We start from the raw sequence: 25,461 nt of genomic DNA on the forward strand, positions 1-25,461 counted from the left end.
TAACGGTCTATTCCGCAAGAGATTTATGGTTTTTATTTTAAAAGCAGAATAAAGTATATTGTGCACTAAAATCGAAAACAGCGTATTCGAAATGTACTGCCTCCTTTTAAATAAATATCAAGCGGGATTAGAAGAATGAAATCTGGCATGTTTCTTGCAATATATTCCAGATGCTGCCACAAGATGGCAGTGAAGGTCTACTGTCTCTGAATACGGAAGTAAAAGAGATGCATTTATAATATTTTACTGCGTGAAAAGGCCTGATTGACAAAGATTGCTGTATGAGTATAGGTAGGACTGGCGCTTATGGTACTCCTGGCTTACTTTTGAATTTCAGAAATAATATAACCCCCAACTTACTCCTGAAATCCAGGAGCACTGTAAGATAAACACCCAACAAAATGTTTGTGGATAGAGGCCAGTATGTCAAAAGGGATTTCTATAGGGCTGTATTGGCATTAGTATGGTCGCGCAGCGCTATCAAGTTCTGTTCCTATAGAGGCCAATCTGTAAAATGAAATTTTATGCTGGAAGACTCTTCGGTTTGTTTCAGCGGGATCATTAATAGTGTGGGTGCTGTTTAGATTTAGGCCCAGATTTACAGTAACCCTAGGCGTAGTCTGAGTAGCGGGGCTACGCAGAGGGCTACGGAGTTAGGAACAAACTCCGTGTCGCTCCGCTACGCTGCCCGCCTCCACCCCCTATTAAGATATAAGTTACAAATAATTTAAAAAAAGTAAAAAACACCTATCTGTTTACCGCAGCGTCCCCGGGCTACCCTCCTCTCCCTCACCACGAGAAATGTACATGCGCGGACACACGCGCATGTGCAGGTCTCTCAAGCAGTACCCATATGTCGAGGAAGAGGAGGAGGACAGCCCGGGGATGCCACAGTAAACAGGTAAGTGGTTTTTACTTTTTTTAGATTACTTGTAGCTTATATCTTAATAGGGGGGTGGAGGCGGGCGGCGGGCCAATTCCGCTTTGCTGCGGAGTGTGCGAAGATTTGCCTACTCCGCTTTCTCCGCGGAACACAGAGTAGGCAAATCTCCGCACACTCCAAGGGTGGAGCAGAGTTTTCCGCCCACGGTTAATTTACAGTTACTTTTCTGATGCAAACCTGGTGCAAAAAGTGTGCTTTGCGTTGGATTGTAACCCCAAGTAGTGTAATGTTGCACAATGCACAGCCTTGTGTTAATTTGCTACGCAAACAAATGATGGATGGAATGCTGAATAAATCATACATTCACCCCCAGTCAAAAGATCTGGGTTAATTCCATTGTTCTTTTGCTCACCATGCCACCCCAGTTTAGACCCAGCCATACGCAAATCAGTCTTGACCCTGTGCCTCATGGAGACAGTGTAGACGGAACTGCTAAGCCAGGTCCTCACTGGACCGGAAACAAGCCTCCTGGGACAGGTTTCTGGGTATTACCCTTCATCAGCCAGGCTAGCTTGAATCTTGTGGCCCAGTGAGCAAGGGACCCACGTCTGGGCATACCCATCCCACTTAGGGTGAAAAGTGCTACTCAAACAAATGATGGACGGAACGCTGAATAAATCATACATTCACCCCAGTCAAGAGATCTGGGTTAATTCCATTGTTCTTTTGCTCACCATGCCACCCCAGTTTAGACCCAGCCATACGCAAATCAGTCTTGACCCTGTGCCTCATGGAGACAGTGTAGACAGAACTGCTAAGCCAGGTCCTCACTGGACCGGAAACAAGCCTCCTGGGACCGGTTTCTGGGTATTACCCTTCATCAGCCAGGCTAGCTTGAATCTTGTGGCCCAGTGAGCAAGGGACCCACGTCTGGGCAAACCCATCCCACTTAGGGTGAAAAGTGCTACTCAAACAAATGATGGACGGAACGCTGAATAAATCATACATTCACCCCAGTTAAGAGATCTGGGTTAAATCCATCATTCTTTTGCTCACCATGCCACCCCAGTTTAGACCCAGCCATATGCAAATCAGTCTTGACCCTGTGCCTCATGGGAACAGTCCAGACCGAACTGCCAAGCCAGGTCCTCACCAGACTGGAAACAAGCAACCTGAATGTTTTTTATCTAGCCAGCAAACTTTCGTCAATTTGGATATGTATGTGTGAAGTATTTGGGAGCCTAGCGTCTTGTTAGAATTCATAGTATCCCTTTAAATTAACTAGCTGTGGGATATTGGGTGGGTGTTGATTTAATATATGATAACCTTGAGAGGTAAATTGTTTTATGAAGAATGAAATACAGTTGTGGCTCAGTGCAGTCCAACTATATATCACCTTTGAGCTTTGATCGGTTTTAACTGTGGTTGCATTATTCTCATTAATGAATTGCATTAGAGGTTATGATTGTTTATTAGTATGGTTTGTACTGCTGTGAGATCAGTGACACCCAACTATAAGAATATTTGTGGTAAGCACAATGACTTCTAAGTAACTGTCATATCAGGAGGTAGGGTGACCACCTTGGGGCATGTTACTACGGACATTGTTTCCAATTCAGGGCTTTAAGGTGAAAATGTAGTGAATCATGGGCATTGTAGTTTGCTTCCATTTTTTTTTTTTGAGTTTTATATAGCGCGAACTAGACCTGAGACATCGAGTATCAGAGTGCTTTGCATGAGCACCAGTTCTGTTACAGAAGGACACATACATTTTTGTTAGGTACGGGGAGATTAAGTGATTTGCTCAGAATCACAGGATGTTGAGCGTAATTCCCAAGACTCGAACCCTGTTCCCCAGCTTCGAGGTCGACTGCTCTCCCCATTCAGCCTCTTTTTTATTGAGTTATTGAGTTAATAAGAGTGAAACACATGAATGTAATTATGTAGAGGCAAAAGGCTAGGACCAACAACAGTGTCCATGATGACATTGAGTGACGTGGTCACACTGTTAGACCTGTCAGCCTTGGGGTGGTGTCCCCCCCCAAACCTTTTGCCTACTTATCTCCATTTTTGTGCTGAAATTCGTTTTTGTTGGCCTTAGGACACTGTGCACTTTACCACTGCTAACCAGTGCTAAAGTGCTTGTGCTTACTCCCCTAAAAATAGTCTGATTGGCTTGCACCTGATTGGCATATTTAATTTACTTATAAGTCTCTTGTAGAGTGGCATATCAAATATCCAGGGACTGCAAATTAAATGCTACTCGTGGGCCTGTAGCAGTACTTAATTTGAAAAAAAATATAAGTGCCAGGGCTCTTGTCAGGAGGCTACTGCAGCTCGCACTACAAATTGCCTCTGCCATGCTGTCAATGATAGTAACAACACAACTACTGACCATCACACTCCTACAAGTATGACATTTTGGACTATTCCAGGCCCTCAAAGCTATAAGAATGGCTTGTGCAGCAGGTAATAGTCATTTTTAATGTATATTGAATTAATAATTGGATGTTGTTGTGGTCATCTCTAAATTAGCCCAGACTGCACCAACATCTGTGTTAACAATTAAGTGGCGTGCTGAACACCGGAAACCACTGGCTCAAATTAAGCACTGGCCTGTAGCACTTATTGTCAACCCACTTAAGTAGCACCTTAAAACATGTCCCAGGCCTTCCAATGCAGCCTGAATGCAGTTTTAAACTGCCATTTCGACTTGGCTAAATAACTCACTTGCAAAGCCCTAAAATTCCCTTTTACTGCATACATGTGTTGACAGTAACAAAAAAACTCCTAGATTTGTTTTCCACTACTATGAGGCCTATCTGGCCTATAGGGTTGCCTTATTACATTTGATAAGTGCTAACATTTGATTGGGACCAAGTAGCCAGCTCATGTTTGGTATATATGAAAGTGTAATGAAAAATCCTCTTTACTGGTAAAGTTGATTTTTTTATTACAATTTTGAAAAATTGAACTTTTAGAAAGTTGGCAATTTTCAGCCCTTAGGTTTTTGTGCCTGCAGCTTGTCTTGGATCACATGATGGGGCCTAACTGACAGTTCGATTTTGAGAATGCCTACCACACAGTCACACAATAGAGGGATTAGGTGTGCCTGAATTGGCCTTCTGCTGGCAGGATGGGAGTTGGGGAGCTGAGCACAGCCCCACTTGCAACTGAATAGGCTGTTCTCTGCCTTCACAAAAAAGGCCTTATCACCTCCACACTGCCACTGTATCCAGTTTGGAGACAAGGCTGGGGAATCAGGAAATTCCATGCACTTCGAAGAAACTTTCTAGAAGCATCTCCCTTCTTCTAGAGGAAGGGCACCAGATACAAAAATAGATCCCTCCGTTCACTCCTGGACCTGTGGTAGGCCTCTCAGAGGACTGCCTGCTGCTGTGACCTGCTGTGCACTCTGCAAGACTGCTTTGATGTACCTGTAAAGACTGCCGTGCGGCCTAGACCCTGCCTTAAGCCCTCAGAGGCCGTCCCTGTTTGTTGAGCCCTGCATCTTCACCTGAATCCATGACTACCAGAGTGACTACAAGGGGTAGTTTTCTGGCCTCCTATTCAGAGCCACAGGGACACAAAAGACTCCTATCATCTTGAAACTGCACCAGGACCCAGCCTCAGTGAGTACTGAACCCCCAACTAGTGTCCCACCAGTTCTGGACCCTTGGTTGTGGGGGTAAAGGTGCCCAGATAACCAATATTTCAAACTGACAACTTAATTTTTTGGGCTAAAAACAGCTCTGAGAACCAGGAGCAGACCAGGACCTATCTGCTCGTCTATCCGCTCAAGGTCCATCGCCAGTCAGCCTGACTTCGCAGCTGCTCCCATTACTTTCTACTCCGCAGCAACAAATCATAATCATTGGTCCTTCACCAAAGGGGTATCTGAGTCCCTGCAATTGTGTTCGGCTACAGCCTTCTGCCACAGCCCGCTAGAGATTTTCACCTCAGAAAAAAGAGAATAAATCTGAACGTATCAATCATAACTGTGGCTTTGACTCAAGGTTCCCCGACGACAATGCTTCCTCCTCAGACACAGGCTGCAGCTATTCCCCATTGAACTTTACCTTCTCAGAACATTTTCTCAAAATTTCTTCTGAAACCGAAGGTCTACTTCTTGTAACCGAACCACTCTCCAGTGAGGTAAACCATATATTTTCGACTTTGACCCAGTCTTGCGTGATTAGATGTTCGCGGTTGGTGCTTTGATCTTTCAGGCATTAGTTTTTGCTAAAAACTTGAACATTTAATAACTCAGGGCCTACTGGGTGGATTGTTGTCATTTTGGTGTCAGAAAATCTATTAAAATGTACTCTATTTTTTCTAAATTGATGTGGAATTTTTCTTGTGTTGTGTTTTCACTTTATTACTGTTTGTGTGCTGCATAAATATTTCACAAATTGCCTCTAAGTTATGTCTGATTGCTTTTTGTGCCAATCTACCCAAGGTGAAGCACAGGTTAATTTAGTAACTTTGTGTGGTTCACCCTGCAAGAGATTGTGGCTGTAGCTTGACCAGGACTCTTACCCCAGTCAATCAACAACCCAATTTCTCACGCACACTATCTGCAAGATTCAGAGAAGCAGACCAACGGAATGGGCTTCAGGGTAAAGTGCATGAGGGATTGTAAGGATACGCAATTAAAGGAAGAGCAGCAGTAGTAATACAATTCATTGCAGATTTTTAAAGAAATATTACAGTACAGAGAATCAATGAAAATTAGATAACATACAGTATAATGTGTACAGCAAATAAAATCATGAGATGGATTAAACTAGCCCTCTGCCTAATAGAAAATGAAAACAAGTACTGGTAATGTCAACAGGTCTCACCATTAAAAGACTGTGACCTACCAATTCATATTTTTTTTCACTTACTTTTTTACCATTCTGAAATAGTCGTGGCCATGTTGGAATAGTACAATAAATCAGCCAAATGGGCCCCTGTGCATCACAACACATGCTTGGTAAAGGTGGCTGTCTTGGAAAAGCTTTAATCTGTTCCAAGGTGGCGGTCCTGTGTGTTTCCCTGTCCGCTTGTTTTATGAAACATGCACAGACATGTGCGCACATGGCAGCCATCTTTGAATACTTCCCACAAATGTTTTTCATGATGCACAAGTGGCCGATTTAAAAGTGCGTCTTTGCTTTTCAAACATGGCCTATGCTAAGAATCATTAATTAAAAATGTTTACACCGTCTGTATTATACACCAGCCAAAATGTGGAAGTACAAGTTGCGAGATGATAGGTGCGACAGATGTGGCATGAATAATGTGGGGGACTACTGGCGCCAGGTCTTCGAGGCACTGGAGCAGATGACGTCGCTGACACTAGACCCTCCCCACTACAGGCCTTGCTCGGATACACTGCACTAGTGAACAAACCCTCCCGTAGATATGTTACACTTGCACTGTTGATGGCGAAGCGCCGTATCGCATGTGGATGGGGGCGTGGCAGGGCTCCCAAGTTTAAGGACTGGGTCAGGGACTTGATCTACTGTCAGGAATAGACGCTTAACTATGCAGAGTTGCTTCCCCCGAAACCTTGCCCTAAAGATATCTGGGACCCTCTGAAAATGTATCTTCTCGCCCATCCACAGGAAATCACAACTGGGAACTCATAAGAATGATGCTAACGACAAGGGCAATCAAAGCTGCGCCCTTTCAGGGGTGATACATATGCAACATATCATACATGACCCCAGTGAAACATATGGCTTATTATCAACAGCCTGAGAGTAGCCTGCGGACATTACCATGGTCTGATGTGCCTCCCCCGATGTCGAGTACTGTACTGTTATAGCCTAATGTATGACATAACAACGCGAGTCAGTACAACGCGTGCTCTTACATCGCGGTCGTTACAACGACTGCGATGTTACCACGCTATGCCATTACAACGCAAATCTTTACATCGACTTGCGCTAGATGGCGTGCTCACATTAGAAAATAGTAATTTACTATTCCAACTCCAGTGCACATAAGAGTAGGGAAGGTGTTGGGATAGTAAACTACACTATTTGTAATGTTAGCATGCCATCTAGCGCAAGTCGAGGTAAAGACTTGCGTTGTAATGGCATAGCGTGGTTACATCGGGTTCGCTGTAACAACCGCGATTTAACAGCATCGCGGTGTACTGACTGCGATGTTAAGGATGTTTCCCATTATAGCCTGACCAGACGACTCCTTGAGACGATCTATCTAATTGTAATGCTTTTCCTTGTGCTTCTTGCAAATGTATGGCGATAATGTATCAACCTAGAGAATGTCAATGGTCCTACCTTTATGAAACATACAAGTGGATCTTCTGCCATTATTGAAAGATAACAAACGACTATTTGTAAGAAATTGGGTTATTAGTTGTGAAGGAGGTGAGTTCTTCACAAGTACTGACAATGACAATGAATTTATTAATGTTCAATTACTTAAAATCTTTACATGCTACAACATACACAAAGATATTACCGAGTTCAAAAACAGGAATACAAAATCAAAGCTTCTTAAGAGGTCAATGAACGTATGTGTGAGGCTGCGTGGCCAATGGAATCTACATGATCTACACCATACTTATGTAAAAAAGAGAATTGATATGTGTAAGAAATTGAATTTTCTGGTTGCCTAGAGTTTGCACCTAAGCCAGGCAGAATCCACCACTCTAGTCAGGATAGGGAGATTACACTTCTAAAATAACCCCTGCTCACCCCCTTGGTAGCTTGGTACGAGCAGTCAGGCTTATCCCAAAGGCAATGTGTAAAGCATTTGCACGTAACATACAGTAATGCAGTGAAAACACTACAAAAGGACACCACACCAGTTTTAGAAAAATATCCAATATTTTATCTGTGCAACACAAGACCAAAAACCATAGATATACACCATACAGTTCTAAGAAATATCAATAGGCAGAAATAGACTTCAAATACAGTCCCTTGAAGTCGATAGCTCTGTCAAGTCCAAACAATTCTGGCTGAATGCAGCATTCGGGGTCAGCTATGGTGACGGGAAGATCCGCAAAACAGTACCTTTAGAAATGCAGGATGTTGGTGACCTCGCGATTAGCCTCGAAGAGCCTGCATCGGTTCCGGAGGTCGGTGCAGAAGTCGTCGGGCCCTTGAAGTCACATGCGTTGCAGATCGAGCTCAGTGCGGTTGAAGTCAGAAGCTGTGCACCAGGGCTGCGGTGCGAAGTGCAGCGGTGCAGCATGCGGTGCCTCAGGTCACGGAGCAGCCAGCGGCTTGGTGACAGCGTCCAGCTGCGTCAGTGAGATAAGGGCTGTGGTGCAAAGTAGGGCAGTGCTAGCAGGTCACGGTGCGGCAGTGCTAGCAGGTCACGGTGCCAATAGCAGCGTCGACGTAGCAGAAGCGTTATCACCGGCTGACGAACTGGTGTCGAAGGCGCTGGAGTTGGTAGGCCAATGCTGCAGTGTGGTATGGGGTGGCGCATTGTGTAACTTACGAGTGGTGCCATCAAACCACAGTGCAAGCAGCGGTGTCGATGTCGGTGTGGAGCGGTGGCGTTGGGGATACCAAGGAGGCGGCTTGAAGCGAGGCAGTGCGAAGGGAGGTGCCCACAGATTCCGGTGCAAGCAACGGTGGGTGGTGGCGTCGGTGAGACCAGGGTTGCAGTATGAAGTGCGGCGGTGCCCTCTGCGGTGTCTTCAGGACACGGAGCTAGTGGCATCATTGACGGAATCAGGTTGCTTTTTCTTATATTGCAGCATAAAACACAAAGTTCTCATTGCTGGTAGGTTATACATTTTGAGTCTTTGCTGCTCCTGAGACCTCCTGAATAGGTGGCAAGCTCTACCTCAAGCCCTTAAGGAAACTCAAACAAAGAAGTTGCAGAAAGTTCAGTCCAGTCCTTTCTCTGCCCAAGGCAGAAGCAGCCACTGCAGGCCAACACAGCAAAGCACACAAGAAAGTGGCAGTTCCTTCTCACAGCTTCTCTGGCTCTTCTTCTTGGCAGGCTCCTTAATCCAAAAGAGTTCTAAAATCCTGGGGTCAGGGCCCCAATATTTATACCCCATTTTGTCTTTGTTCTCTTTGCGGCAAGGGTCACCGAGCCCAGTCCAAACCATTTCGTAACTCTCTGGACTAGCTTCACTACATAAGGTGGAGACAGAATTGTGCAGAGGAGACGCTATCTATTCAAGTGCTAGTGAAACTCCTGCCACTACTCTAAATGCAGCAAAGGCCTATTCAGCCTGGTCATGAGTCACCCAGGAAAGGCAGGACACACCTCAACCCCCTGTGGCTATCTACAGTGAATGCACTTCCCCAGCCCCTGTCACTCCAAAACCCAGACAGGGAATACACAAAAGGCAGAGGCACACAGGATGGTTAAGCAAGGAATTAAACAGTTTCTAAAAGTAAAAAAACACACAATTTGATGGACGGAATGCAGAACTAATCAAAACTTCACCCCCGGTCAAGAGATCTGGGTTAAATCCATCATTCTTTTGCTCATCATGCCACCCCAGTTTAGACCTGGCCATATGCAAATCAGTCTTGACCCTGTGCTTCATGGGAACAGTCCAGCCTGAACTGCCAAGCCAGGTCCTCACTGGACGGGAAACAAGCATCCTGAGACCGGTTTCGGGGCATCACCCCTCATCAGACAGGCTAGCTTGAATTCGGTGGCACAGCGAGCCACTTTCTAAAAGTGGCATTTTCAAACACATAATATAAAAATCATATTTACTAAAATATTTATTTTTAAATTCTGAATTCAGGCATACTAAACTCAATTTTTCTATCAGCTCCCACTAGCAAGCTACATTGGTAAGGTGTTACCAAGCAGCTACCATGTTAACCAATGGGAGAGACAGCCTTCCAACTGTAAAAAACAAAATACACAGTATTTCACTATTAGGACATGCAAAAATACACTACCACATGTCCTAACTTTTAAATACACTGCACCCTACCCATGGGTCTACCTTGGGCCTACCTGGGGGGTGACTTAGATGTAAGAAAAGTAAAGGCAAGGGTCTGGCAAATGGAGGCACTTGCCAGGTCGACATGGCAGTAAAAATCAGCGCACCTTTGAAAAGCTACTTATGTGGGTGGCACAACCAGTACTGCAGTCCCACTAGTAGCATTTGATTTACAGGACCTGTGCACACAGAGTGCACTGTACTAGGGACTTAGTAGTAAATCAAATAACCCAATTATGGAAATACCAGTTCATAAACACAATTTACATGGAGAGGATATGCACATTAGCACTGAACAGCAGCAGTGGTAAAGTGCCCAGAGTCCTAAAACCAACAGAAACAGCTCAAAAACAGGAGGCCAAAAAATCTGGGGGGAACCCGCTGAAAAAGACAAGTCTTAAAATATGATACATTGCAAAGTGCTAAGTGCAATTATAAACACCTGGGCAGACAACAGGGAGATTAAAAGGAAGCTCAGATTTTTTATTAAAAGAACAAAAAAGCAACTGGTGAGGGTGCTGGTGCTAACTGTGAGACCCATAGGCGAGCTACAAATGTCCAGAGTCAGTTAACCAAAATGATAAGTGCTCAAGTTTTTTAAAAGCCTGCCAGGAAAGTGTGTTTATAATATTCTCTTGTGAATTCCCATAGAAGCCCAGGTTCTGGTGTGAACCTGGGCTTCTATGGGAATTCACAAATGCATATTATCAAGCCCATTATCGCCGCTTTAGTGGCAGTTTCCTGCCGCTAAAGCAGCGATAATGTTATCGCCGTTCCTTGATAATATGGCCCCACATGGGGCCAAGATTTGTTGCAATAGTTACACAGCCTGAACATCTTTCTTCGCTTTTACTTGCCCAAGAAGGGTTGAAATCCATGATTGGTAGGGCGAGGAAATGCATGTATAAAGTTTTACTGCAGGTGTGAGCGGCTAGAGCTTAGTGCAAATAAGGCTGCGCCTTCCCAGGTCCATAAGAAGCATCAAGTACCTCCGTGTGCGGGAAACAAGGTAAGCTGCTTTTTTTCGAGTTCTAATGAGATGTTAATGACCTGAGAGTTCACTGTATTTTTCCAAGCGGTGAATGGGATGTCAGGACGATAGAGGCTGCAGGCTTCAATGTTTACATTTGTTTCTGCTATGTACACTTGCCACGGGTTGCAGGCAGTTTCAAATACCGCTTTGCGAAGAGCCTTGAGGGAGTTCTCTGTTGCCCGTAAAATCCTGATATAATATTTCAATAGTGCTCCTTGACATTCCAGGTCTTGTCACATGAGGCCTTACTCTAGTCTAAGACTAGTTCTTTGTACCTGCCAGGGTACGTGGAAGATTTTTTAATGTGCTGTGCTTTGGATGTTGCCCAGTAGCGTTGATGGCGCACCATGGAAAGCTTGATGGCCGGAAAGATGGAATCAATCTGGCTTTTAAAACTTTTAGCATAGGTTCTACAGAATGGCTCAACAAGAGGCTGTTAAGGTAGTTTGGCTGTTGCCAGCATCTGCACCCTTTGTTTTAAGTGCTTCAGAGTGCCGTTGGTTTGAGCCCTTCTGAGAACCAGACTCCTAGGAAGTTGTATTTTATACTGTGGTTATTTGCAGCCCCCCAATCTACCAGTGAGTATGTTTTTTGTGAGTACTTGCCAAAGATGATGACTTTTGTTTTGCCTTGATTCACCTGAAGTTTGTTGGTCTCATTGTACCTATGAAATGCGTTGAGGGCTCTCTGCAGACCTGACTTTGTGTGATCCATGATCACGATGTTGTTTGCTTCTTGCAGGAAGGGGAGCCTTGATGATCCTAGCCTGGGTGTGATTAGGTTGCCACTTTCTAGAGCGTTGCCCAAGTCAGCGGTGTAAAGGTTAAAAGCGAGAGGGGGCAGCATACACCCCTGTTTGACACTGCTGTTAGTTGGAACTTTGGTGGTAGCTGTGGAGGTGACAGTTTTCACACATACCTAGGTCCCCTGGTATAGGGAAATTATTGCTTTTAGAAGGGGGAACCCCCCATGTCAATAGGTTTTTCCACAGCGTTCCACAGTCCACCCTATTGAAAGCGGCACTGTAGTCAAGTAGCTTTCCCTTTCTGCATCCTCCTTTCTCCCCAATGGCGGTTCCTGGTGATGGAGCAGGTAAAGCAAAATTTTGTATACCTTCTCTATTTTGCATGAAAATACTAATTACATAAACTACTTATATTATAATTTGAATTACCTGTTTGCAGTGTTATATTAACCCCTCGTGTGCCCTTGACGGAACCACGCCGTCATGAGCCACGGGCGGCGTGTGCTCATGACGGTGTGGTTCCGTCATGGAGCGGCCACTCCTCCCACGCGGCTCGAATTCCCCGCCTGTGCGGGCGAATTAGAGAGTGGGCGGAGTCGTGACGGAACCACGCCGTCATGAGCACAGCTCGCCCGTGACTCATGACGGCGCGGTTCCGTCATGAGCACCGCGCCACCGTGCTGCCCCCAAACCCCCCCAGCGCTGCGGCGGAATTCGCGCCGCAGCGAAGGGGTTAATCAACCATTTGCACTCTTAGTAAACACCAATTACACGTGGGACTCATTTCTATTTGCATGGCAGAAAAACCCTAATTAACTGTGGAACGCCTATTAACAATAGTACGTGTGGTGATAGAATATTGCATGATATATTTTACTTTTGTGAGGTTTGCGTTCCCGTTTGGACCGAACGGTGAGTTTTATTGCTTTAAATGTCGCTAAAAGGCTAGGAAATTACTAATACATAAAGGGATTAGTGAGGGTTTAACATTAGAATCTTCATTTCTGTGTATTAATTACTTTTTTGTGTTTGTTTTGCTTAAGTTGGCATTTAGGCCTACCAAACCATGACATCCAAAATGGAGTTCGGAAGTGGCCACCGTCTCATGAGCGTGATGTCTACTGCGCAGACTCGGATGGCTCCGTAGACCTCCAGGCAACCTCAAGTCAGAGCACTGTGTTCCTGGTCAAGGATAGGAACATGGAGGACTGCAAAACTTCAGTTAGTAAAAACCAATTCAAGAACAATGATCATCCACAACTAGAAGAGAATACATTGTATCATGGACACATCCAGGACCGAGGAAGTGACTTAACATATTCCTTGGGAACCAAATGTCTGTGAAAATTCGACGATGTTAAAATTTCCTTCAAATTGACCAATCAGATTGTAGTATTGGTAAAAGAATGTTTCATGTTAACCAGAAATTTATTATAAAAGGGCAATAGAATAGGGAGGAGTTTTAGAATAGAGATCGATCGATGACCACATACCCCTACCGACCCCACAGGCGATGACAAATGCTTACACGTTTCCTAGTCCTTTGGAGATCTTTGGGACTGTAACGTGCTGAGCAAAGAACTTTTCCGAACTTTGAGTTTGGCCTGCTTTATTGGGACAAATTGAGCAGAGGATTTGGTTTATGCAGAGCCAATTGAATTAGAAAAGACCCCAATAGAAAGAATAGGTAAATATAAAATGTCATGCGATTTGTGTTATTTGACTAAATTTCAACTTTGATTGACTAAAATGCTAATTCTATAATTGCAAACAAGATTTAGATAAACAAAATTTTGATTAACAGAAATTATGAGTTTTTGATTTTTTCCCAATAAGAGATTAGAGGATTCTGAAGCTTAAATGTATTTTAGCTGGTTCTAAATCACCATCAACCAGTCCAACTAATTGGTCTGTCGACCAAGTGGTGGAGTGCCTTGATGTTAAGGTTAGTATCCTATAGGTGGTGATGCAAATGTATATTCTGTAATATAACTTTTTCTTCCCTTTAGGTAATAAGGTACTCCCCCACATGTCCAGCACATCATCCTTCCTCTGTGTGCAGACCTGTGAGAGAAACGTGTGAGTGTTGGTGTTATGGGCCCCACCAATGAATGCGTGTGTGAATGAGTTAGCATGATGACGAGTCTGCGACGCAGGGAGGATTTGTAAAATGTCGCCCCCCTGCTTCTGCGCTGGATCACTGGCATCAGTGTTTTAGTCACATGAGGCGTTTCCCCTGGGGAGATTGTACGGCCATCTTCGCTCAAGCGGAGATGGAGTCTTAGGTTAATGAATGCTTGACAACCTTGAAATATATGTGGGCAAGATATATACTGTATAAAACATTTGCTAATGTTTGATTTATTAAACTATAATGCTGTCCATCTTTAATAACAACCCAGACGATTCCCCATGATAACTGACTTGCCTCTTAGTTCAGTATTGGCATTGTTGCCAGGTTGGGAGGAGGCATGACTATGTCATGTTTATTTTGAAAACTGTCACTTTTAATAAATACATCTCAAAGCACTGATATAATCTGATGAACTAAAGTGTAACGCATGTTAATCAAATCCACTTTTTAAAATTTTGAAAATACTTTCTTTTTACACGTTTGTTAAAAGATATCATAAAAATGGATGTGTACCTAAAGTTAAATGGTGCAGGGCACCATATTTGCTTTTTTTCTTTTATTTCAGTTAGTGTAAATAAAGGCTTTCCCATTTAATTAACATCTTTATTAATGTTAGTGCACTCAGCAGCCTAGTACCGTCATTTAGGTCAGGGCTGCAAATGAAGATCAGGAGAGCCGCATGCGGACCCTGGGCCGTACTTTGAGTATCAATGCTCTTAAAAAATGAAACCTCAAGAATTTAAAGTCAAATCAGTATATACCAGCCTCTTTTTGGGTTAGGGGTTCAGTAACATAATGCAGATGATCATTTGATCTTTAGTAATTCAAATCCGCAGTCAGCCGGCTGAAAGTATGATTTTAAAATTTGCCTATCCATTCTAGATATCAGAAATCAACTTTCAGGGGGTGGGGTGTAGCTTGAGCCCGACGAAGATGGCTGCACACTTAGCGCCCTGCGCTAGCCATCGAAAAATGTCCTTGTTAAATCCATCATCATCTGTCTGGTCAGGGGACGCTGAGGCACTGGGTCTGTGGGCGAAGCGATACAGAACTAAAAAGAAACCCGTGGTGACTCGAGAGGTAGCGGTGCCTGTGAGGAAAGGCAGTGCTGCGGGGACTACCGGACAGCGATATGGCGTAGGCCGCGCTGCGCAGCTGACTGTTGATGTTGACATGCTCGTCACAGGCGGACTCGCTGGAGGCCTGATCATCGCTGCGGCCGCGGGCCCACACAACTGGCGGTACACAGGGACCCCGACAGGAAAAGAATTAAGGGCATATTAACAATGCGGCGATAAAAAATTAACGCCACTTTTGAGGCAGTTTTCGGCCGAAAACCGGCGATAATTTTATCGCCTTATCAGCAAAGACACGCTATCGCGTGTTTTGATGATTTTGCTCCCATTTTTCCAGCACGCCTAAATTTGCATCGCTAATGAGATGTAAAGTAGGCGTGTCTGTGGAAACAACAAGGGTAATATCGCGAAGGCAGCTTCGCAATATTTACAATGCGGGGAAGCGATTATTTTAATCACGCTAAGTCTGCCTTAACGCAGGAATTTAACGTCTGTTAAATTCCTGACTAAGGCATACCTAACATGGGAGGTGGATTCATGTGATACGACCACAGGGTTGTATCATCAAGCATATCGCCATTTTACATGGAACATCGCTGGAAAACCAGCGATGTTCCATGGAAAAGGGCACTATCGCTAGAATATAGATTGCCATGGCGCTAAGCATTGTTAATACAACGCTAGCCTGACGAAGTATTCCAGCGATAGAAAAAAATGCGGTATACAAGATCAGCGATAATTATCGCTGCTTGTTGCAAATATGCCCCTAAATAAGTAAGGCTGGTACCTGGAGGATCGGCCCAAAGGTAGGCTGCGGCGGCGTACACCAGGCTCTCACACGCAAAAAGAAAACGTGAGCCCGGCGTGCGGCTCCCAGACCTGCTGCAATCCGAAAGGGAGCGGTACCCGTTGAGAAGTGAGGGGCTGCGGCAGTACCGCACAGCAGCATGGCACCAGCTACGCTCCATAACTGACAGGGGCTGATGACGCACTCGCTGCGAATGGGCTCACTGAGGACCTGACCATCACTGCGGCCGTGGACCCACACGCCGGGAAGTGCACCAGAGGCGGGCTTGATGACTGAGTGCAACCGGGCCGAAATCGAGAACTCCAGCAGGCGAGGCTGGTGCCTGGGAGACCAGCCCAAGGTTGGGCCATGGCAGCGCACATCGGGCTCTCCCACACAAGAGGCAAACAAGGGCCCAACACACAGCTATCGTACCAGGCAAGACACCCCCAAGGCCCCCAGGGGACACCTGACACTTGAGGAAGGCGCACCAGCTGCAGAGGCAGTAGCGACCCTCCCTCCCCCCCGAGTTGTAGAGGGGGTGTCCCCCCCGCAAGGCACCACATGCCCAAAGGCATCCTGGAAAGCCTTGGTCTGCCCATGGAGGGAATACGCGGAGCAGAGTCCTAACCATACACTGCATAGCACTGAGGGGCCTACCGGTCCATTGCGGGATTGCAGCCTCCGCCCGACTGAGAGAACAACAACACAATAGTGCATACCAAGGGTCGAGGCCAACCACATAGACAAATAAACAGTAGCGATGGGCCGTGATGGTGCAGCGGCAGGAGTACCCCCATTGCATGAAACGGAGGAACAAGGGCCAGACCCCTCGCTAAAGGACATGATGAGGACGATAACTGACCTACGGGGCACCCTTGAACCTAAACTGGAATCTGTAACAGAAGAAGTGAACCTCCTCAGGGTGGACTTGAGAAAGATGGCAGAAAAAACATCTGCTGCTGAAGCGAATATCTGAGGCCTCCAGGCTAAGACCAAGTGCCTGGAGGCGCAGGACACTGTACTGACGAAACAGCAAACAGGCATCATAGCCCGACTAGAGGACCAGGAGGGCAGGGTAACATCCGCGTGGTGGGGGTTCCGGAGGGAGCAGAGGGGCAGTCAACGGACCCCTTCTTGGAAGATTTGATCCGCCACACCCTCAAACCAGCACGGATGTCCAACTTCTTCTCGGTGAAGCAGGCATACCGTGGGCTGGGACCACGTCCGCGATCGGGCGCAACCCCACACGATTGTGGCCCACATCCTCAACTTTAGAGACAGGGATGCCATCCTACAGGTGGCTCGTGCACTGGGGGACCTTCAATATGAGAATGCTACTATCTGCTTTTTTCCAGATTTTACACTTCAGGTACAGCGCCAAAGAAAAGCCTTTGATTCGGTGAAAAAGTCCCTCAGGGACAGGAATCTGAAATATATGATGCTGTTCCCCACCAAGCTGAAGGTGTTAGCCGATGGGAAATCGTATTTCTTCATGACTCCAGAGGCGGCGTGGGAATGACTTGAGGGCTGGAGGACTGTTGGGCAGAGCGGCACCAGAGAACAGTCTCCCACTAAGAAAGAGCAGCCGCAGAGGAAACAGGACCTGACCACATTGCCGGGCAGATCCAGCCAACGGGAGCCAGATAAGTGACATTGGGGGTCCACATGCTGCTTCAAATCAATTATGAGTTTTGGGCACCGGGGGTGTGTGGCAAGATGGAATCATGGACTGGGGGACCCTGGTGTGCTTGTTCTTTGGGCCTCTGTCTGGGCCTCGAGACTCTGTCTATGTATAGTTCCCTGTTCAGGGGCAGCCTTTGTGGGACGCTCCCCCATACAAAATTGGGATATTGCCATATCGGTCTTAAGTTTTTATGCCTACAACGCCCGTGGCACATACGCTGCACCCCCCCTTATGAATGTTATGAACACCTTGTTTGGGCGACAGGCACTCTGCATGTTGGGGATATGGGGGGTTTGTAACTCACCAAGCAGGGATGCAGGGAGGGGGGAGTTAAGGGAATTATTTTAGTGTTATGTTCTGATGTTCTTTGTTCCTCATGACCAATATAACCAACACATAACACATGTATACACCAGGGTCACTGTTGGATTGACCAGGGTCACGAATGGAATCAGAAATGCCTGACACAAAGGGAGGAATGGCCAACATGCGGGTATGGTCCTGGAATAAAAACAGCCTGGAAAACAAGGTCAAGCGCACGCTCGTCCTCCAACACATTAAACACCACTCTCCCGACGTAGTGTTGCTCCAGGAGACGTACCTGAAAGGTAGCCACTATAAAGCCCTAGACCGCTTCGGCTACCGACTGGCGGCTCACTGGGTACTCGGCGGGGTCCCGGGGCGTGGGCATTCTGGTGCAAAATTCCTTGTCCCTTTCAAACCATGGGGCCTGGGTAAAAACGAGGGATGCGGTGTGGCCCTAGCAGGCAGTTGGGAGGGTCACCCTCTTGCCCTGTGCTCAAACCACGTACCGCCCAAACTCCACGCAGCCATACTCCCAAAGATTGGTACCCTACTGTTGGAACTGTACTCAGGCACTCTCCTAGCAGGAGGTGATGTTAACGCAGTAATGGACCAGAACTTGATCGGTTGAGCGTGGCGGAGAAATACCCGGGTGGGCAGATTCTCCAGGGCTTCCTGGCTGCAATGGGGTTAGTAGATATTTGGAGGGCCCACAATTGTAAAGCAATTCACATACTATTTGGCGCGCCACAAGCCATTTTCGAGGATCGACTACCTACTCACACAGCAGGACCAGGTTTGGAGCTTCAAGAACCCAACACACTTGGCAAGGGGAATCTTGGACCACTCTTGCCTAAGCGGCACTTTCAAGGGGCCAGCTATTGATAGAGCATGTTTCCCCAGGATAGATCCCTGGTACCTCCAAGACCCTGAGCTATGAGATAAACTAGATGAGGGAGTTCATATGCACTTCAGGGAGAATGGCGGGATGGGGGCAATCCCATTAAACTATGGGAAGCTTTCAAGACCGTAGCGAGAGGGAAGGCACAGGCGCTCATAGGGGGGAAGAAGAAAGAAGAGGCAGCTAAAATCCAGACTCTGGAACAGGAAATAGTGACACTGGAGCAGGAAGTGATTGAGGGCAGACCTGCGACATAGACTGACTATGTGACAGCTGGATCTGCGATACAGTGCAGGCACATGCACTTGCCACACAGCGTCGGCTGTATGACATTGGAGACAAAGCCTCTAAGCTACTGGCCTGGTTAGATAAACGAGATAAAGATAGGTCAAGGATCACTAGAGTCAGGGATAGCGAGGATGTCCTTCACACTACCAGTGCCCTAAGTGCAGAGACCTTCGTGTCCAATTATGAAAACCTATATGCCCCAGCTGGCTTAAGATCAAATCAAGACTGCGAGGAATTCCTGGACGATTTCTTGATCCCAACACTAACCACGGAAAAGCGCGACACCCTTGAGGCTGACCTTACAGAAGAGGAATTGTCGGTGGCTCTGGGGTTCGGTCCCTAAGGTCGGGGAAGGCGGTAGGCCCAAATGGACTGCCAGTCAAATTGTTTAAGGGCCTGGCCACCAAAATTATACGATCAATGCTCAATATGTTCGAGGAGTCCAGGGAATCCGGTTCACTCCCAGTAGACTAGGGCACGGCAGCTCGTACAGGCCGATTTCCCTGCTAAATATGGAAGCAAAGGCATTGTCCAAGGACCTAGCAAATAGAATGACCGCAATCTTAACCACTGTTGGAAATGGCTCTTTTTGCAGGGTCATCCCTAAACTTTTTGCCTTCCTCCTGTATTTTTTCTGACCCGTTTGTGTTGGTTTTATGACTCTGGGCACTTTACCACTGCTGATCAGTGCTAAAGTGCATATGCTCTCCCTTTGTAAGTATGACATGTGAATTGGTATATCCATGATTGGCTTATTTGGTTTACCTGTTAGTCCCTAGTAGTGTGACCTATGTGTGCTCAGGGGTGGCAAACCAAATGCTGCTGGTGGGCCTGCAGCGCTGGTTTGCACCACCCACAGAAGCAGCTTGTAAAGTGTGTCTCATATCTGCCACTGCAGAGTCTGTGTGCAGACAAGAACTGCCATCTTGGCTGTGAAGTGCAACCACTTCCCAGCCCCTGAACCTTCCCGTGGCATCATGTAAGTCACCTCTATGGTAGGGTGCATTGTATGTGTAAGGTAGGACATGCCTTGGTGTGTGTAGCATGTCCTGGTAGTGAATTACACCCAATTTCGATTTTCACTACTGCAAGGCTACCTGTTCTCCATAGGCCAGAATGGGCAGTTTGACTATTACATTCTATAGTCCTAACTGACCAAAGGAACATGGTACAAAAAAACAAATTTAGTATGCCTGAGCTCAGAATATTAAAAAAGATCTTTTAGTGAAGTTTATTTTAATATTCTGTGTTTGAAAATGCCACTTTTAGAAAGTAGGTATTTTCTTGCCTAAGCCTTCCAGTGTGCTCTGCTGTTATGTGTATTGGCTGTCTGGTTTTGGAGGGACCGGGCAGGCCGGGTTGAATAGAGAGATCTGCATTGGAGTTTGGGGAGGTGTAGCTCCTTGACTTGAATAGGGCTGTGCCTGGCAAGGTGAATGCTGGCTCCACCTCCTACTGTGCGTCTGATGGCAGACCCACTCTTTCTGAAAGGAAGGATGCAGCCTGGTAAACAAAGTGCTCCAGGACTGGGCAGAACTGGTTCTGGCTGGGTTCAATGACTTGTAGCTTTTGAGAACAAAGACTTTTGGGGTATAAATATCTGTGCTAAAACCCCTACAATTTGTATTGCTCCTGGACAACAGGACGAACCTCTGTCCGTGTAACTGAAGGAATCTGCAGGAGGTGACTATCCTTGTGCTTGTGTGCTGTTTCTTGGATTGGCCTGCAGTGGTTACCATTGGACTTGGAAGAAGAGGGAAAAGGACTTTGAGAGAACTTTTATTTATCTTGCTACAGCAATCACCCAAGGGCTAGGAGAGAGCTAGCCTCCTGTTGAAGTCTCAGGCACATCAGACTTTACCACCAACCTCCTGATTCCTCCCAGCGTGGATTTCTATCTGCAGGTGAGGCTCATGTGAGTTCCAGGGCCTCTAGTTCTACTACAGAGAAGAGAGTGCTGAAATCGTCGCTAACGCATGTTTGTGAGCCGCCGCAGCTGAAAGCGCACCGGAAAATCATCGCGCTGCTGTCGCTGAGTGCTCGCAACCAAAGATCGTCGCATCGCACGTTTGCGGGCTGTCAAGCGCTCGCTAAATCCAAAGATCATCGCACGTTTGCGGGCTGCCAAGTGCTCGCTAACCCCACAGATCATCGCATTGAGATCATTGCATCACGACATCGCAGCGCGGACGCTTGGCATCCGCCATTTTCATCGCATCGCATCAGGATCGTCACTCCCTCGCGGAGCGTCATTTCTTCGCATCGCAACCCGATCGCACACGCAACAGGATCGTCGCCTCGTCTCCTCCCTCGCGGCAAGGAGTCATCGCATCAACGGCCTAGCGTGCAGAAGTTTGTCGCCTTGTCCCCGCACGCATCAGCAGATCGGCGCATCGTCTCCTCCCTCGCGGCAAGGATTAATCGCATCGCCGGCCTCGCGTCCAGAAAATCATTGCTACAGCTTCTTTGCACCATTTTGTTGGTTATGCTTCGAAATCCAGGTACTTTGTAAGTAAAAGGGTCGCAGAGACCACTGCTTTGAACTGTACTCCTCTTTGCACACTTTGAACTATTTTTGCAGCATTTCAAGAGTAATCCTATTTTACAGTATTGTGGCTTTTTACCGTTATTGGTCTTGTGTTAAGTCTATATATAAAGATACTTCTTTTTTTATAACTACTTGTGTGGTGTCCCTTTGTAGTGTTCTTCACAGTGTTACTGTGTATGGTCATAAATGCTTCACACACTGCCTCTAAGATAAGCCTAGCTGCTCGTGCTACGTTACCACAGGGTTGAGCAGGGGTTATCAAAGGGTGTAGCCCTCTTACTCTGACTTAGGAAGAAGGGTCCCTACCTGGACAGTGGCCAGCCATTGCCAACTAGAGATCCCCATTTCTAACATTGATGATCAGCGGTGAGGATCTGGACTTGTATTTGTGATCGCATACAGTAATTATAGTGTACACAACTAGTGTGTGCAGACCATAACGCAATCACATACGTTTTTGAGTTGTTTTTTTAAATTCTATTTTTGATTAATATAACCAGGTATTGCTACAATGGGCCTTGTTGAAATGAGACCTCGTTTTTATATAGATGATCTGTTGACCTACAGTCTAGAGGAGCTAAGAGGGTTCTGTGAGGAGAGGGGCTTAGCAGTGAGTAGGAAGGAGACTCAGCTATCCTTGCAGACATCCCTGAGACTTTGGCAACAAGACAGGTGGAGATTCTTGGAGTCCCATTACGCCTACCAAGAGTGTAGTTGGTCTGAGGGTGGCTCTGGAGAGTCAGAAGACGAGAGAAAAAGTGTTATGGAATATCTCATAGGTAGGGAGTCCCTTGCTGAGTCTAGTGCCTATGGTAGTGACCGATTCCCATCATGGTCTCCAGAGGAGTTGGTGGGCAGGCGGGAGGGTCCCATAGGTAGGGAGTCCCTTGCTGGGTCTAGTGCCCAGGGTAATGCCCAATCCCCTTCATGGTCCCCAGAGGAGTTGGACAGACAGAGGGAGAGGGAGCACCAGCTAGAATTAAAGAGGCTCCAAATGGAGATTGCCCAGATGGAGGCACACCTAGCGCAGATAGCAGTAAAGGAGAAGTTAGCTCGGGCGGGTAGATTGTCCCCTAAGTGCAGTTTTAATTGTCTGGACTCACCAGTGAGCGTGAGGTCCAGTGGTGGCAGCAAAGTTGAGGTATATAGTGATGACAGTGTAGTACACCCACCCAGAGATGTAGCGCCTGACTTGAAGGAGGGGGTTGATCTACACCAGGGGATTCAAGGATATGAGGTAGCTCCATTGGTGTGCAGTGTCCCTGAGGTGGATTGTGGAACTAGCGCAGGGGCCCATAGTCCTAGTGAGGGGAGGGGTTCTCCCGTGGTTGAAGTCCTGGTGTATGAGTGTGAGGACCGCCCAGAAGAGTGTGGGTTGAGTGATAGAGACAGTCAGTTAATGTCTCGCCCATTTCAGGAGAGCGGTGTGGGGTACGTGTGTGAGGCACTGGATTGTGAGGTGAAGGTTAGCACCTGCTTGGAACTGTGTAATCCAATTGCGGGAGAGCATATTGTGAGTTCCTGTTTTCCAGAGCTAAGCCAACTCCTGTTAGAGTGCGAGTTCTCTGATCCTAGGGAACTTGCACAGGAGGCAGACCTCTGGGTGAGTACCAGAGGCTCTGTAGAGGCATTGGGGAATGACCCTAAGAGGAGTGGTTCAGATGTCTTCCAACCCAGAGTGCTGGGGAAGGTTCGGAGTGATACAGCTAGGTCCCCTTGTTGTGAGGAGGTTGTAGGGCCTCACATCCTGTCTCGTGGGAGCAGGAGTGAGATTGGGATAGGTCCTGACGTGCCCCAACCTCAGTTTCCAGGACTGGATGGTTCCATGAGGGAACACCAGGTAGGGAGCCTAATCTTTCCGGATAGACCTTCCATTGTGGGGGGCTTCCGTGTTAGGTGAGCTGGGAGTGCCTGTAGTCAGGCCTCCATCAGTTCTTGTGTCTGGCAGTGCCACTCCTAGGGGGAGGGTACAGAAGTCCAGCATGAGGGGTGAAAGGGTGAAGGAGTCCCCAGTGGAAGAACCAGTGGGTCAAGGGCCAGTCAGAAGGGCTGAGCCCCATAGGAGTGACCAGGGTGATGCCACTTCTGTCCTGGGGGATCTTCGCGCACTGTCAGATGGACAGGGGCCGGGAGATCTGCGTCAGGCAGACTGTCACGCAACACAGGAGTTCTGTGTTACCCTCGGGGAGGGTGGTTGTACTCCCCAGGAAGTCCTGGTTCTCCGGGCAATTGCTGAACCGCAAGGGATGGTCCCTGGGTTGGGAAGTCAGGTCCAGGTGTTGTCTGACTAGGAGGGAGGGACAACTGTAAGCAGTGTCTCGACCCTTATTTTTTCTAAGAGCACCACTCCAGGTGGGACAGTGCAGTATGCTGGAAGGGGGTGCAGAGGGAGGGAGTCCTCGCCTCTGACCCCGGTGCAACCTGAGGGTTTTTCCAGGGTGATAGATCAGTTGCAGGGTCAAGGCCCTGAACTGGTGGAGGGGTGTGTTTCCCTCGAGGGGGGCCTGTGTGCTCCCCAGGAAGTCCTGGTGCGCCAGGCAGACTGTTGCACCACTCTAGAGGAGTGTGCTTTCCTTGGGGGGAATTGGTGTACTCCCCCAGAAGTCCTGGGTTGCCAGGCACAGGTCCAGCCTAAGGGTACAGACCCTGGGTTGGAGGGCCAGGTTCAGGGTGTCCTCCCTGACCTGGAGGAAGGGGCAACTGCTGACAGTGCCCCTACCGGTTTGTGTTATGGGGGCACCTCTCCAGGTGGGGGGGTGCAGGGCCCCAGTAAGGGGGGCAGGGAGGGGGCAGCCTCACCCCTGACCTCCGCCCAGTCTAAGGGTACAGACCCTAGGCTGGGATGCCAGTTGCAGGATAGAACCCCTGAACTGGTGGGCGAATTGTGCAGGATACCTGCCACGGGTGCCCTGACAATTCTGGAAGGGGGTACCGCTCCAGGTGGGAGGGTACCAAGCCCCAAAGAGGAGGATCAGGTGTGGGAAAGCCCACCCCAGTCTCGCCCAGCCGCTGGGTACAGGCCCAGGGCTGGTGGGTCAGTGTCAGGGTGATTTGCCTGACCTGACGGGAGGGAGAGTGGGAAAAAGGTGCCAGGCACCTGGGGTTACTGCCCCCCACTCTCTGATGCCGGTGAGGTTTGAGAACCCTGAGTGGTATAAGGCCTGGGTCTCATCACTGACTACTATCAGTGGCCCCTGTGGCTTTTTGTCTATCTGTTGGGACACACCTGTGGGCCAGTTAGGGTTAGGTGCTGCACAGATGGTGTCCACCGGTGAGGAGGACGACCGGGTGTGGGAAAGCCCACCCCAGTCTCCTGCCCAGCCGCTAGGTACAGGCTCTGGGCTGGTGGATCAGTGTCAGGGTGTCTTGCCTGACCTGACAGGAGGGAGAGTGGAAAAAGGGTGCTGGGCACCTGGGGCTACTGCCCCCGCCCTCTGATGCCCCAGAGGTTGGAGAGTCCTGAACGGTATGAGGTCTGGCTCTCCTGTGGCTTGCTGTCTCTCTTTTGGGACACACCTGTGAGCAAGCTAGGGTTAGGTGCTGCACAGGTGGTGTCCACAGGTGAGAGGAAGGGTTCCCCATTGGTTATCTTAGTGGGCCCTGAGAGTGTGGACCGGGGGATCCCACAGGGTTCAGACTGGCGTAGAACTGGAATATGCCCCTGCAGTAGCGGGCCAGATCCATGTTCTATCGCCCATAGCAGGGAAGCCCATCAAGGTAGTGATTGGTCTACCCTGCGTTTTGGCTGGAAGGGGGTTGTGTTGGAAATGGCCCTTTTTGCAGGGCCATCCCTAAACATTTTGCCTTCCTCCTGTATTTTTTCTGATCCGTTTGTGTTGGTTTTATGACTCTGGGCACTTTACCACTGCTGATCAGTGCTAAAGTGCATATGCTCTCCCTTTGTTAGTATGACATGTGAATTGGTATATCCATGATTGGCTTATTTGGTTTACCTGTTAGCCCCTAGTAGCGTGACCTGTGTGTGCCCAGGACTGGTAAACCAAATGCTACTGGTGGGCCTGCAGCGCGGGTTTGCGCCACCCACAGAAGCAGCTTGTAAAGTGTGTCTCAGACCTGCCACTGCAGAGTCTGTGTGCAGTCCAGAACAGCCATCTTGGCTGTGAAGTGC

At 47.7% G+C, this 25,461-nt stretch overlaps 1 protein-coding gene and 1 long non-coding RNA gene across 5 annotated transcripts in view; one reads left to right on the forward strand and one right to left on the reverse strand.

Moving 5' to 3' along the window:
- LOC146805092 (uncharacterized) overlaps nucleotides 1-13,412 on the forward strand; it is a 320,554-nt gene extending 307,142 nt beyond the window's left edge. The window contains exon 4 of the long non-coding RNA XR_014967788.1: nucleotides 12,652-13,412. This is a non-coding gene — a long non-coding RNA (uncharacterized LOC146805092). The remainder of the gene's footprint in view (nucleotides 1-12,651) is intronic.
- Nucleotides 1-25,461, reverse strand: part of LOC146805091 (CTP synthase 2) — a 1,453,753-nt gene that overhangs the window by 1,370,625 nt on the left and 57,667 nt on the right. The gene's annotated exons all lie outside the window — the stretch shown is intronic.

This window comes from Triturus cristatus, chromosome 8 (assembly GCF_964204655.1).
Source record: "Triturus cristatus chromosome 8, aTriCri1.1, whole genome shotgun sequence".
In the NCBI taxonomy this organism is placed as follows: Eukaryota; Metazoa; Chordata; class Amphibia; order Caudata; family Salamandridae; genus Triturus; species Triturus cristatus.